This window comes from Tenrec ecaudatus, chromosome 7 (genome assembly GCF_050624435.1).
Source record: "Tenrec ecaudatus isolate mTenEca1 chromosome 7, mTenEca1.hap1, whole genome shotgun sequence".
Lineage (NCBI taxonomy): Eukaryota > Metazoa > Chordata > Mammalia > Afrosoricida > Tenrecidae > Tenrec > Tenrec ecaudatus.
In genome coordinates this window covers 89385068-89401061 of record NC_134536.1, presented here as the reverse complement: position 1 = coordinate 89401061, position 15994 = coordinate 89385068, and positions in this window count along the sequence as shown.

Sequence of the window (15994 nt, the reverse complement as noted above, 5' to 3'; positions counted from 1 at the left end):
TTTGAGTATATACATTTATTCGACAACTTATTGTGAAGTTACAATATATATGATATATAGTGAAAAGAATCCTGGACAGAGAAGACATGGGACTGACTCTGAGCCCTTTAGTGTACGAGCTTTATGAACCTCATTTACTGAGATAATAACATGAAGGTGCTTCATGGGAAAGAGATGAGGCTGTCTGTCCCAATAAAGATGTATAGACCTAGAACCCCAAATGGGCAATTGTGCTTTGTCCTTAAGGTTTCCAATGCCTCAGATTGATTTTGTAACAGTGGGTTTGGCATGGGGTAGGACACAGGACAGTAAGGCAATGAAAAAGATCTCAAAAATATCTCAAGATCAGCCCCCTGAAGTTCCAATCTTTAGTTTGCCATTTAGATGTTGTTTGACTTTGAACACATAATTTATCCTCTCAAATAGACTATGTTTGCTTGCTGTGTTAATGAGTCCCAGTAAATGGGTTCCAAACCTAATTACTTCTGAGAAATATCTTATAAAAAAGGGTAGAGTCGACACACAGTCATACAAACAGGAAAGCCAGATGCCAAGAAACATTGAGGAACTCCCAGGGTTACTGCCAAGAAAATGCCCCCTCCTAGACAGATGCCTGGATTTTCCCTTCTAGACTCTAAATCTCCGAGACAATAAGTGCCTGTGTGTTTTGAAGCCATACATATACGGCAGCTTCTGTTATTGTTTTACTAGGTAACTAATGCACTTGGCGACTACACCTGTAAGAAAGAACTTAACAGTGACAGGTTTTTTGTGAGCAGAATGTGTTAATACATATGAAACATTTTGGGTTTTACTTGGCACATAGCAAGCATTACATAAGTATTTGCTCCTAACACACACGCGCGTGCGCTAGTTTAAGCCATCAGACTTGGAAAGAAACAAACACGGCGCCCTTGCTCTTCAGCCCTCCTTTGGCCAAACTCTGCCCTTGACTTACTGTTCCCCTACTCTTCCTATTGTACGCTATGTTAATCAATAGACTGTTTGTTTTGTTTTCGAGAGAGAGAGAGAGAGAGAGAGAGAGAGAGAGAGAGAGAGAGACTTTCTGTGCCTAAAATACAACCAGGTGAAGAAACTGAAGAATATTTTATCCACATAAATTGAGAATAGGAACTCTGGGTGACAGGAGAGAAGTCCTTATGTTAAGAATGGGGTTGATGTTGAAGAAGAGCCGAACCTTAGATGAGAAGAGATCCAAAAGATGCTCAAAGACAAGCCCTCACTCTGAGTTCCCAGACTTCACACTCAAGGGAGTAGCAGGATGTCAGGAAGGTGCCTGCTCCCTAAGATGCCACATGGTGCACAAGTGCATATGACCGTGGGGCATCTCCACCAGGATCACCCTGGGTGCTTGATAAAATGTTAGGCAGATGTCGAAAACCTGCCCAGACAGACTAAGTCAGTAGGGCTCTCGCCTAGGGGATCTATATTTTAAGACTCATTGATTCTACGCTTGATCTCAGCCAAAAGGCTAAGAAGCAATGACTTAATGATTCTAATGCCTACTTACATTTAATAACTTGTGATAAAATAGGCATTGGAGTGAATCAGAACTTCTATGAGTTATGGCTTGACTATTCACTAGCTGTGTGACTTTGGCAAATACTTTAATCCCACCGAGTGTTAATCTCTTCATCTATAAAAAGATGGTAATTGTAGCACCTACAACTTAGTACCATAATGTGAATATACAACAACATCGATAAAAAGATTTAACCCAGAGTCTGAAACATACTATTGATCACGTAGGGAAGTTGTGAGTATTTTTGTTTGCCACTTAATTTTCACGCAGTGCCCTCTCTACTGCTCCCTGAAATCCACAGCAGCACATCTGAGAGCCCTTCATCCACCTGCAATCTCAGATAAGGGTTATGGAGGAGCGTGGGGAAAAAAAGGCTTTCCCAAGAGAAGAAAGAGACAAACAAAGCTCCTGGGCCCTTCGCCGTCTTTACTTTTCTTCATTTTAAGCCAAGGAACGTCACACTTCCTCAGCAAGCCTACACCTCACTCCTTGACAGATAAGAAGTAAACGGAAGAGAAAGGCCAGCTTTCCATTTGGGAAAGCAGAAATATACCTATAAAGACATATAAATGGAATTTGGGGGGAAAATATTCTTTTCCAAAAAAGTCAGCAACCAAGATTCTAGATACCTGAAAGGAAAAAGAAAACAAACAAACAAACAAACAACAACACACCTGGTATACCAACAGAAGAGAAGGGATTAAAGAATAACATTAATATGATCACAACCATTGGGAGCATCTGCCTGTTTCTAAAAGTGGGACTCATTCTGGGAAAGCATGTCAGGTCCACAGGCTTCATAAACTTACACACTCTTCCCAGTGGGGAAGCTCATAAATGACTCATTTTGGGAACAGCACATTTTATTTTCTTCTTATAAACTCGGTGACACCAAAAACAAATCTTAGTCTTAAGAAACCATAATGATAATTCTCCTTAACCTATTTATTTACATTCAGGATGAAATATGATGTCAGAGCCCAGTAGATTTTCCTTGCAGTTTATGGTGGGTCAGCTGAACAGACAAGAAGGCCAGCATGCTCTTTGATATCATCCTTTTCCCCTTATCTAATGCCAACTCAACTTTACTTTTTATTGGGTTTCCATTACTTCAATGTTCTTCGGGGAGACACAGGTTCTGTAACTGCTACAGCTGATGGTAGTTTAGTACTTTGAACATCATTAATTAAGTCACTAAATCACAGACCAGGCATATTTCCATCAAAATTTACTATCTTGTCCTCCAGAAACCTTGGCATGATGCCTGCTCTGAAAGGCTGGATTGCATCTAAAACCATGTGGCAGAGGGAGAAGCCAAAGACAGGCCATCACGAGAAGACATGGGCTTGGAAGAAAGCTTTATAGTCCAGTGGTCAAGAACGAGGGAAACTGGCCACCCTGAGAGGTGCTCCCCAGCCAGTCCACAAGCCCATGCTTTTCTGAGCAATTTCACTCGCTTCCACATCACTATCCTTCGATTATAGAAAAAAATAAGAGGGCAACCAGAACTCAATTTCAGCTTCTTTTCACAACACTCTAGCTCATCAGGCAAACCCAATGCCTACTCAAGCCCATTGCCACCAAGCTGACTCCAATCCATAGCAATCCCATAGGGCAGAACAGAACTTCCCTCTGGGTCTTTAAGACTGGGTCTTACAGAAGACTAGCACCATTTTCTCTGAAACCACCAACCTTTTAGTTATCAGCTTGAGCCATCAGCGTACTTTAAAGCTTATGATAAAGCAATACTAATTTTGGTAAGTATGAAATTGTAGCTCAATTTAACAAATCAAACAATTTTCTTGTACTAAACTGCAAAGAGTACATCAATGCAACTTATTATCAGTTCTGTTCTACTTCTGGGCTGACACCAGCTATTCCTGGGATGCTTCTTCCTTTAAGGGTGATCCTTCAGAGCTAGGCTGAGCCTCACCAGCTAAAGGATGCCATCTTCCAGCCTGCCAACTCTGCCCAAGATCCAAATTGTCAACTGACAGCTTGGAGGTTTGCATTACACTTTAGACCATTTGGTTACAATTTTGGAAGCTTACTCTACCACCTCAGGACGTCAAGAATAAGCTCAGAGTTTCCCAGATCCCTCAATTCTGATGCCAACCATTACTCCCTCATGTTACTTTATTCACTATATAGGTGGCCTCCAGGTTGCAACTGAAATCCTTGCTAGACGTGTCTTTAAGTCAAATTTGTAGACAAGTTGGAAAAAGGTGCATACAGTTTCCTTTAGCCTTAATTTAGTACAAGAAAGGCCTTAGAGACTTTTCAATTATTTGAAAATTTCACATGAAGCAAGTGAAGGTGTTTGTGATGAGAACAATTTTGAGAATAGAGAATTGTTCAATCATTTCAATGTGGGAACAAATATACATAACATTAAAGGCGAATATGAGTTGTCTATATGTTGGACATTCATAGCCCAGGAACCTAGCGTCTTAATACCCCAAATTATATTATACCCCAAGTGATATAAATAAAAAGATGCATGGGATAAGGACTAGGAGAGTTCCTAATACAGGATTTCCATTTCTCAAAAGACAGGCACTACTTTCCCATGTGCATCAATCTCTCTCACCAGCCAAGAAGCTCCTGGAGCTTCTTGTAAGGGCTGAGAGTCCATATTACTGAGCAGCACTTTTTGTGCACTTGCAATGTATCAAGCATTAAAACACACTCCCTCACCAATGCTTCAGAATAATGTATGGAGTATTTTCACATATATCCTCACAGAAAAAGAAGCAACATGTGCCTGCTTATTAAGTAACTTGTTCAAGTTACTTACTTATACTTTGCTTATTCCCTTTTACAATGTGGACACTAGAAAATGTTAAATTACATATATGTCTCACATGGCATTTCTATTGGCCAGAAATGCTTTAGAAAAAGAATTATAATGAATACTTTCACTATAGAAATACAGAGGGGAAATTCCCAACTAACTACAAGAAAGGGAAATTAGAGTTCATTCTACATTCCATGTGCCCAATCAAAACTGAACTTGACAAACCTCATATTTAACTGCTCTGGTTGATGTGATGTCTCAGGGTAAAGGGTGACTACTCAAAGCCTAGAAATCACATGCCCACTCCTCTTATCAAAGTCCGTAAGATATTGTAATAAACACACAACCTCACGGTCAAAGCATTAATTACTACCCCCATATGTGCTATTTGTAAGAGGTTTAATTAGATGAAAGAATTATAGGAGAAGTTTTTGTCATAGTGATTCTTTAAAATGAAGCCACAGATCAAAGTTCACCACTGTCAAATATACAACTTGAGAACAAACTCAAGTACTGCGATTAATCATGGTTTCTGGGGATCTGATGACACAGATTACACTGTTGTAAAGGATACTGCTGTGCATCAGGTTCTTCCAACTGTCATCAACTCTTCTGCCAAGTATTCACAGCTCAGAGAGGAAACTGTTTAGCATTTACTCTAGGAGGCTCCCTGAGCTCGGTTAAAAAGTCTGGGCACCGGGTACGGCAAAGCTATGCGCAGTCTCTGAGTTCTTGGAGAAAGAGCAAAGTCGTACAAAGTTTGAGAGGCAAAGTAGGGGAGGAGCTAAAGTCAAAGCAGACTCCATCCTAGCTCATTTCTATTTAATGTTCAGTCAGGGTTAAGACTTTTGAGAAAATAATTTCAGTAATTTATAATATGCTATCAAAGATCAGAAGACATTATTAATATTAATATTTTTGTAATTTGGATGAAAGTTTTCAGAGCAAATTCATTTTCTATTCAACAATTGATAGTTTGTTTATTTTTCATGTTGTTACGGATTTATTCCTATTAGGAAGATGGCAAATGTTCTGTTTTTCCAAAACAACCACAACTTAGGTTCACACAAATATCTATCCACAAATGTTTTCTGTAATTTTATTCCTAAGTTTTTCCAAACTGGAAAATCATACAATGGGAAACTCCTGAATAATAACAGTAAATTCAAATAATGATATATGTTAGTGTATAAAAGTGAAATGAACAAATAAATACATAAACTTAAGACTTTTAATGAATGGAACAATATATTATGCCTGATCTTGTAACCTGTCTATTTTGGATCCTAATTATATACTCAGAAGGAAATTCTGAATAATTAACTGCCCTTCCTTACATTTCCAACAAAGGGGATGTTTGAGTAAAACTTATTTATTAGATGATTGTTTTAAAATTATGAATCATTTGGTCTCTTGTAGGTAGGCAACGTTTATTTACAGAAATCCTTGACATTCCTGTGTCCTCTTGCCTGTAAACATACAAAAGCAAATTGACCATAGGACTTACAAAATAATGTCAATAGGCTTTTCTGAATTCCAGGACAATTAAATTGTCATTTAGATGAGAATCAAAATGATACCAACTGTAATTTTATGTTTACTCTACATTGAATATTCCCCAGAACCACATGTCACACAAGAAATATTTCTCATCCATTTGAAGTAAAGTTATATCCCAAATATGCTTGGCTTTCAGAAGGAGACTTGGAAAGTCAATGCTATTCATGCTGTACTTGGGGCAGTTTTTGTTTTTGAGTTTTCTGTTGAGAATAAAAAACAAGAACGCATTTCTTCTTTCAATCAAATATACCCTTATATAGGCTCTCCCAGCACCGTTTAACCCATCTCATGAAGAACACGTACACGTGGCAATTCGTGTGTATTTTAGTGATTCTTTGATAAATATCTGCATACTCTACCTGACTAGGCTCATCCTATGTGCAAGATCCTCTCTGTTTAATTCACTGTATATGCTCATAGGTCTAATGTGTTACTTATTTCCAATCAATCTTCAATAAAATTTTGCTAAAGACTGAAAGGGGGATTTACAAATGGTTGTACAATTCATTTCCTGAATGCCCTAAGGAATTGTTTTTAACTCTTACTAGAATTAGCACAGATCCATGAGTGTACTAACGTGAGTGTGAAAATGTCTTGAGTTCGAATCCCAATTTTGCTCCTCAGTCAGTGACTTGTTTTGTGGCAGTTGGCTGACTGGTAACACTATGCTAACTAGTAACTGCTTTGCATAAATACTGGAGTCCTTGGCTGGTGGAGTTAAGTGTTGTGCTGCTAAGAAAATGATTGGGGGTTCAAATCATGCATGTTGGGGGGTCTCAAAAGACGTGATGATGATCTATTTCAAAGAGAGGAAAAAAAGAACTGTTGAATACCCTGGGAAACACAGTTCTACTCTGACACACAAATGTTGCCATGAATCAAAAATGACAGCAACTGGCTTTGTGTTTTCTGTATAGATACTGGAAATTAAGTTATGTAAAGAAGCTTTGGGATCACAATTCGTGTTAAAAGAATGTTAGTAATAATGCCACCAATTATAAAACCTAAATTTCAACCTGGTAGATTTTTCCCTGAATATAAGCCAATACTGCTAAAAAATCAGTGGCCTTTGGCTTGAAATAGGTTTTGTCTTTAAAAACTAAGTTGTTGTTGTTCTTTTCCTCCTGTGCTTCACTATTTCAACATATATGTTCCCTGAAAAAGAGGACTGGGAAGAATTTTTGCAAATGAAGACCTCGTCAGTAGAAATAGTGTCTCCCAGTAGCTACTGTATGAAATAGTTCATATAGAGAACATTGAAATCATTGCAGTACATTATATTGAACTGATAAGTACACCTACTCCAGGAGGATATGCATCGGAAGAATTTAATTTTCTCCTTTCCTATGGGTAAATCCCTAATGGACAAGTTTCCCCCCCATGTGTTTCACCCCTGTGCTGGATCCCTCAGCTGGCGATTCATGGTAGAGTGCTCTTCACTGGAAACAGAGAGGAAGAGGAAACAGAGTTGTGTTAAATGATATGTTTTAGTGATATCTGTAACCAACCAATGTCTTTCCTGGGCATGGCGTTATGCTTTAGTTACCCAAAGTAAGCAAGGAGCATCTTTTACCACCTTCTTTCCCTCTTCTCTCCCGTTTCCTAATTAGAAAAATTATTTCCTAATCATATTCTCATTCCCTAAATCCCCTTCCTTCCATGCTATCAGCATACCACATAGGCATCAGAAAGACTGGGCTCAGTTTCAGCTTTGTCATGTGATGGTCCAGTGATTGTGGACAAGTCCTGGACTTCTGTGCGCCTCAGTTTCTTCATTTACAAAATGAGGACAAAAATATCACAAAACACATTTCATGTGAAGATACATGAAATAATGGCTGTGAATGTGCAGTGTGTGCCATAAAATGCTATCAAAGATCTCATTGCTTTTTATACCTCATATGAAGCAAGCGCTGCAGTATTTTTCTCCTAACTTTCCCTGTGAGGAATTATCTTCTTAATGCACTTGGTGGAAGTAAGACAAGACAAAGAACCACATTCACCGGTAAATGATGAGCAGCCTTTAGTGTTAGCCTTGTTTGACACAGAAGAGTGAGAGAAAAAACTTTTCCCTATGTTTGTCACTACATGTTGCCAGGAGCGGAAAGTGTCACTTACTCACTCACTGCCACAGAGTCAATTCCGACTCATAGCAACCCTATAGGACAGGGCATAACCCCCCCACCCCCCGTGGCCTTCCAAGACTGTTAATCTTTATGAGAGTAGAAAGCCTCATCTTTTTCCTGCAGTGGTTTTTACCTTGCAGTTAGCAGTCCAACTCGTAACCTCTACACACCAAGGGTCCGTGAGACAAGACAGACAGAGAGACAGAAGTGGCAGAGTGTCAAGTCAGGGATATATTCAGCCTTCACTGTTGAAAATTCAATAAATGTCCTTCCTAGTGCATGCTTTGTCTAAAAGAATGTTGCTGTGTACCACCAAGTAAACTCTGCCTCAGAGTGATGCTACAGAACAATTTAGAATGACCCCTGTATGGTTTTATAAACTGTAACCAGCGGCAGATAACCCCATACACAGGGTAAGTATGTAATCACATCACAATGTGATGAAACTTATGAGTGTTTGTGAATGTGTTTCCAACAGGTAACAAGCACAAGGAAGGTCTATGCTAACTCTACTTACTGGACATTCTGTCCTGTCTGGGATTGCAAGTTTGAGGGGGGAAAGTCTTCATTTTAAAGGAAGGTGCTGTGATCGAGAGAAAGACCATACCTAAAAGTAGGATCTTTGATGTAATTACAATTTAGTACAAACAAGCAACCCTATTATTGAGTAATATGTCACTGGAAGACATAGCTACTTAATGGAAGTAGATCACGTCTAAAGAATTCATGTCGCCAACCTTTTAGATAGCATCCAAGTGGCTTTAATGTTTGAGGCCCTGGGACTCCTTATTAAAGGGATTACTACTGTGTAAACTGCCAATGAGAAGATTTTGGCCTCTTCCTGATAAAAAAAAAAAAGAAACGAGGAGAAACCTGGGATATTGGAGAATAGTTGTGCAAGAAGATAAATTGTGTGGTTACATTACCCTTGATCATGCCCTATCAGGCCTCCCACATCCTCCTCACCACCGATTTGGATTACTTGTTGTTCCCTTGTCCCTGGATTTGTTAACACCACTACCTTTCCCCCCACCTCCTCCTCTTCCATGTCCCCCTAGGACTGTCGGTTCCGTTGTTTTCTCCTACAGACTGTTCATCTAGTCTATCTTATTTAGACAGACCTGCGGAGACAATAACCTGCACACAAACAAGACAGAGCAAAACCAAGCAACCAAGAGGAATTGCTGAAACCCTGGTGGGGACTGAGCATGATTGTGGGACAGGAGGAAAGTCAAAGGAAATAGAGGAAAGAGCTGGGAGACAAAGGGCATTTACATTGGTCTAGATAAAGACATGTACACATGTAAATAAATTTATAAGTGAGGATGGGGAAATAAGTCTATGTGCATATATTTATAGGTTTAGTATTAAGGTAGCAGAAGGACGTTGGACCTCTACTCAAGCACTCCCTCAATGCAAGAATACTTTCTTCTAAGAAATTGGCATTCTATGATGCTCATCTTCTCAACACAACCTCTGAAGACAAAGTGGGTGAATAAGCAAATGTGGTAAAGAAAGCTGATGGTGCCTGGCTATCAAAAGAGATATCATCTGAGGTCTTAAAGGCTTGAGGGTAAACAAGCGGCCATCTAGCTCAGAAGCAACAAAGCCCACATGAAAGAAGCCCGCCAGCCTATATGATCAGGAGGTATCAAAGGAATCAGGTATCAGGCATCAAAGAACAAAAAATAATATCATTATGTGCTCATCTCCATGATACGATCACTGAAGACAAATGGGTGCTTAAGCAACTGTGGCAAAGAATCTGATTTTGCCCGGCTATCAAAAGATATAGCATATGAGTAGTGGCCCAAGGTCCTTTCACCACCTTAATACTAAACCTATAAATGTAGGCACATAGATCTATTCCCCATCCTTATATATATATTTGCATGTACATGTCTTTGTCTAGACCTCTATAAATGTCTTTTGCCTGCTAGCTCTTTACTCTATTTCCCTTGACTTTCCTCCTGCCCCATTGGGCCTCTACTCAAGAACTCCCTCAATCCATGAATACTTTCTTCTATTAAATTGGCATTCTATGATGCTCACCCTCCCGACACAACCGCTGAAGTCAAAGGGGGTGAACAAGCAAATATCGTGAAGAAAGCTGATGATGCCCGGCTATCAAAAGAGATACCATCTGGGGTCTTAAAGGCTTGAAGAAAAACAAACGGCCATCTAGCTCAGAAGCCACAAAACACATCAGCCTGTGTGATCATGTGGTTCCGAAGGGATCAGTTATCAGGCATCAAAGAACAAAAAATCATATCATTGGGTGCACACCTCCATGATACAATCGCTGAGGACAAACGGGTGCAAAAGCAAATGTGGTGAAGAAAGCTGATGGTGCCCGGCTATCAAAAGAGATACTGTCTTGGTCGTAAAGGCTTGAAGGTGAACAAGCAGTCATCTAGCTCAGAAGCAACAAAGCCCACATGGAAGAAGCACACCAGCCTGTGCGATCACGAGGTGTCGAAGGGATCAGGGATAAGGCATCATCAAAAAAAAAATCTTACCATAGTGAAAGGGGAAGTGCAGAGTGGAGACCCAAAGCTCATTTGTCGGCCACTGGAGATCCCCTTGCAGAGGGATCTAGGGGAGGAGATGAGTCAGTCAGAGTGCAATATAGCACCGATGAGGAATACAGCTTTCCTCCAGTTCCTAAATGCTTCCTCCCCCACCCCACCCCCAACTACCATGACCCAAATTCTATCTTGCAAGTCTGGATAGAGCAGAGGTTGTACACTGGGCAGATAGGAGCTGGAGGCACAGGGAATCCAGGGCAGATGATACCTTCAGGACCAGGGGTGTGAGGAGCGATACTGGGAGGGTAGAGGGTGAGTGGGTTGGAAAGAGGGAACTGATTACAAGGATCTACATGTGATCTCCTCCCTGGGGGATGGACAACAGAAAAGGGGGTTAAGGGAGATGCCGGATAGGGCAAGATATGACAAAATAATAATTTATAAATTATCAAGGGCTCATGAGGGAGAGAGGAGCAGGGAGGGAGGGGAAAAAAGAGGACTTGATACAAAGGGCTTACGTGGAGAGCAAATGCTTTGAAAATGATTAGGGCAAAAAATGTACAGATGTGCTTTATACAATTGATGTATGTATGGATTGTGATAAGAGTTGTATGAGTCTCTAATAAAATGTTTAAAAAAAAGATATAGCATATGGGGTCTTAAAGGTGTAAACAAGCAGCCATCTAGCTCAGAAGCAACAAAGCCCACACAGAAGCACTCCAGCCTGTGTGATCACAGGATATCGAAGGGATCAGGTATCATCAGAACAAAAAATCTTATCATAGTGAATGAGTGGGGGAGTGTGGAGTGGAGACCCAAAGCCCATTTGTAGGCCGCTGGATAGCCCCTTACAGAAGGGTCTTGGGGAGGAGATGAGCCAGTCAGGGTGCGATGTAGCAACGGTGAAAAATACAGCTTTCCTCTAGTTCCTAAATGCTTCCCCCTCCCACACATTATCATGATCCCAAGTCTACCTTGCAAGTTTGGCTAGACCAGAGCATGTACAGTGGTACGGATAGGAACTGGAAACACAGGGAATCCAGGAAGGATGATCCCTTCAGGACCAATGGTGTGAGTGGCGATACTGGAGAGTAGAGAGAGGGTGCGTTGGAAAGGGGGAACCGATTATAAGGATCTACATATGACCTCCTCCCTGGGGGATGGACAACAGAAAAGTGGGTGAAGGGAGACATCAGACAGGTCAAGATATGACAAAATAATAATTTTTAAATTATCAAGCGTTCATGATCAAGCCTTCATGAGGGATGGGGGAGTGGGGAGGGAGGGGAAAAATGAGGACCTGATGTCAGGGGCTTAAGTGGAGAGCAAATGTTTTGAGAATAATGAGGGCAACGAATGTGCAAAAGTAGTTTACATGATTCATGTAGGTATGGATTGTGATAATAGTTGTATGAGCCCCTAATTAAACGATTTTAAAAAATCACAAATTATACTACAAAAAGAAATTAAATTGTGAGAAGGATAGAAGGGGAATTGTGCTCAATAAACTTGTAAACCACAACTGAGTGCCTAGCAGAGTCATGCAGCATTGATTAATTTTCAGTGACAGTAGTCAGTATCTATTTATAAAATAATCACCAAGAAATATCATCTACATAATGGGTGAACTGTATATTGAGGAAGTTGTTCCCCTCTTGTGATAATCAAGGCTTACTTTCAACTTGATTGAGCCAGGATAATCAGTGGTTATGCAGTTAAGACATAGTACTCTCCCATGATGAGATCTAAGATAATATTATCATCTCCATGAAAAGATGTACCATGAGCAGCCAATCAATTGAAAGAAGCTCCCTCAGAGGTGTGGCCTCCTTCCAATATATGGGGACACTGGACAACTTGCTTGTTTCACGCTGTGTCTGGATCCTGCATCTGCCTCATCATTTGATTTCCAATTCTTTGGACATCCATCAGTGGCCTGTGTATTACCTGTCAATCATGGAAGTCAGAGTAACCTGCCATCTTATCCACTAACCTTGGATTTATTCACATCTGCATCCATTTGCCTGCCATATGATCTAGGGTTCATCAGCCCCTGTGGCTGTACAAAGCAAGAAACATATTCATCCTGATTTCTGACTCACTGGTTGGTAACGTATCAGTCTCTACAACTGTGTGGGCCATTTCCTCGAGATCTCTCTGTATTGTTTATGCTTCACTGGTTTTGCTTCTATATAGAATCTAGCCTAATACATCCCCATTCCTATTTCTCTTAGACCACATATTAGTCCCTGCTTGTAGCATCTCTAGAAAGTCGTTGTCTAGCATAGTAGTCATGGCCACATATAGTTATTTAAATGGAAATTAATATCCAATCAAATTAAATTTCTTAATTTTAAATATTAGGCAATGTTAACATAACTCATTTCAAGTGTCCAATGGTTACATGTGTCTTATAGCTACTATGTTAGAAAATACAAAAAGAGAATATTTACATCGTTCCAGCAGTATTCTAAAATATTCCCTTATCACTACTGCTCCTTTCTGGCCTATCAAATAGCCTCTTGTCTTCATAGGTTTCATTGGTCCTTTCTCTCTCCCTCAAATAAGCTTAGTGGCATCCTTCCCTTGCCCCAGTTCTTGTTTCAAACCAAACTCACTCCTCTCGAGTCAATCCGGACTGACTCATAGAAACCCTGTAGAACAGGTAGAACTGCCCACTGTGAGTTTCTGAGACTGCAACTGTTTATGGGAGTAGAAAGCACAGCCTTTCTCCCGCAGAGCTGCTGGTGGTTTTGAACTACCAACTTAAAGGATTGCGGCCCAATACGTAACTACTTCACCACTAGGGTCCCTAACAATCTTCTATTTTAACATCTGCCACATTATATCATATATTAAAGATTATGTGTTTGCATCTGACTCGTTGATGAGACTCAGAGAGCTCCTGAAACAATCAAATAAAAACAAAAATAATTTTTAATATATTTTTCTCACTCACCTCCAGCAACAGAATGTGGGAAGTGAGAACTAAATGCTAAATAAAAGAATGAATAAATGAATGAACAAACTTCCTGTAAATAAACAAATGCAGTTGCTAGTCATTCAGGGGAGTCACTTGCTCCACGCTCCCTAGGATTTCGATAGCGGCGTCATACACATGTGGGAAACAAGAAGAAACAGATGTGCTTTTATCAATCTGGTCAGACAGGTAGAGCTACGGTAGAAGATGCATGAAGAAACTGAGGGCCTCTGCATTCCCTGTGCTCCTCTCCCCTGTCTGTGCTGATTGCATCCCCAAACTTTTAGATGTATCTGAGTGAAAAAAAAGCATTTTGACATGTTCCGAGAAAAATAAGAAAGAGCATATTGCCTCCCATACAATATGCCCCATACTAATCACCACACTTATCTAAGTAGCCCATCACCAAGCATGCACTAGATGCTGGGTCAATAGCTGTCAAAATGACTTTTGGTGGTTGGGGGCGGGGGGGGTTCATGGCAAGAAAGCCTTCCTCCAAAGTGTCCTCTGTCTCCGCCAACAGAAACCATCATGTTTGCAAGACGGTGTACAACCCCGAGTTCTCTGCCACAGACCTGTGTTATGAAGCAAGTGAAAGAATCTTTGCCTTCCTGTTTTCTAAGGAGGCAATTTAATCCTCCACATCTCTAGTGATAAGATTTTAGCTCAGTAGGATGAATGAGGAGCATCCATCTTCTATAGAAAAACTTGAGAACTCACCAATGTAAAACCTTCAGACCTTCCATATTTGAGGTTTCAATTGATCTACAAAATTAATTTGCTTATTAATTAATAGATATGTCTACTCCTTTATTAATCACATTTTATGAAACTGTTATTTTGCCAGGTACTGTGACTTAAGAAAAATGAGCTACAGCTTCCCCCTCATAGATTTTCCATTCTGGTGGCCTGCTTGTTTCCTATAAAAGCATAGAATGACACAGATGCCTTAGAATGAGCAAGCACAGATTGACATGACAACATGTCGAAGGGCTTATTTCTCTTAAATAAAGGAAAATCGGAGGAATGAAATTTTAGAAGGCTTCACTGGGAAACGATTTGAGTAAGTTCCTGAAAAATGGTCAGGTAGGGGAAAAAAAGACGTTGACCATTAAGGGAAAACAGGAGGAAAGCCAAGGAAGCTTGCAAAGCTTTGGTGTAACAGAGGGGATTGTCACTAAATTAGGTGCCTGGGTGGTGTAAATAAGGTTCCCAACCTCTAACCTGATGGTTGGCAGCGTCAATCCACTCAACAACAACACAAAATGAAGATTCCAGTAGAGAAACCCATGGAGCCGTTCCACTTCATAACACATGGGGTCTCTGTAAGTCAGACGCTAGAGAAGGCAATGAGGTTGGAGTTTGTTTGTTTGTTCCCCAAATTGTCTATCTCCTCTCAACCTGGCACCAAAATTCAAAGCAAACCATTGCCTTGATTCTGACTCTAGAGGACAGAACAGAACTGCTTAACTGAATGCCTAGCTGTCACTCTTGAAATTGACCACGGCATCATGTTTCCATGGTATGGCTGGTGGATTTAACCACTTCACCACCTCCTTCTGAGGCTGGTCCATGGGCCCACATGGTTACTTCTGAATATCGCTATGTCTCCACACACGACTCTAAAGATATTCCGGTACTACACGGTTATGTTCCTGTCTCTGCTCTCTCTCAATATTTTCACGACAAAGCTCACCAAGCAGGAGGCATTTAAGCATGTACAGTTTATAGTTCCTCCCTTCTCCACACACTACATCACATTCAGGAAAACAACACAGGCAGAAGCTGCAAGGCCCACCATGATAGTTTCTCATTCTGAGCCAAGCTTCCTTAGGGCAACGGACTACTGCAACTGCGTAGCATATCTTGCTAGAAATGCCTTTTGTAATTCCATTTACTGCAGCTGCGAGCTTGAAAAACAAACAATTCAATTCATTTCCCCCTGAAAATCATTTAACAAACAAGAAAAAAGAATCTGAAAATATCTGCAATTTGTTTCATCAATTACCTTCAAGAAAACAGTACAGTTTTCCAAAATTCTGAATAAGCAAGGCTTTCCCTTCCTGCTGTTCATAGAGCAGTATCTTCTTTCAGTTTGGTAAACAGAGCCAAACTGGAAAACAAACATATATATATATATATATATATATATATATACCTTTAAATGATGTTAGGGTGTCCAACAAAAACCACAAAACTAACTCAGAGTTAAGGTTAGAATATATGACTATTGTACCTTGGTGTAGGTGCTGGCATTTCGCAGTGATTGTCTGAGGTACCATAATAGGGGCAAGGCACAAATCATGGAGAAGCCAAGAGGCGAAGCATGTCTTCTCGCCCACTGGGATACATGGCAATAGGGAGGGCTTTTGGTTTTTTGTTCTTGTTTTTCCTCTCTCGCTCCCAGAAACCAGCATCTCGACTTTTAAAAGGTGTTTGAAAATACCAATAGTCCTGTTC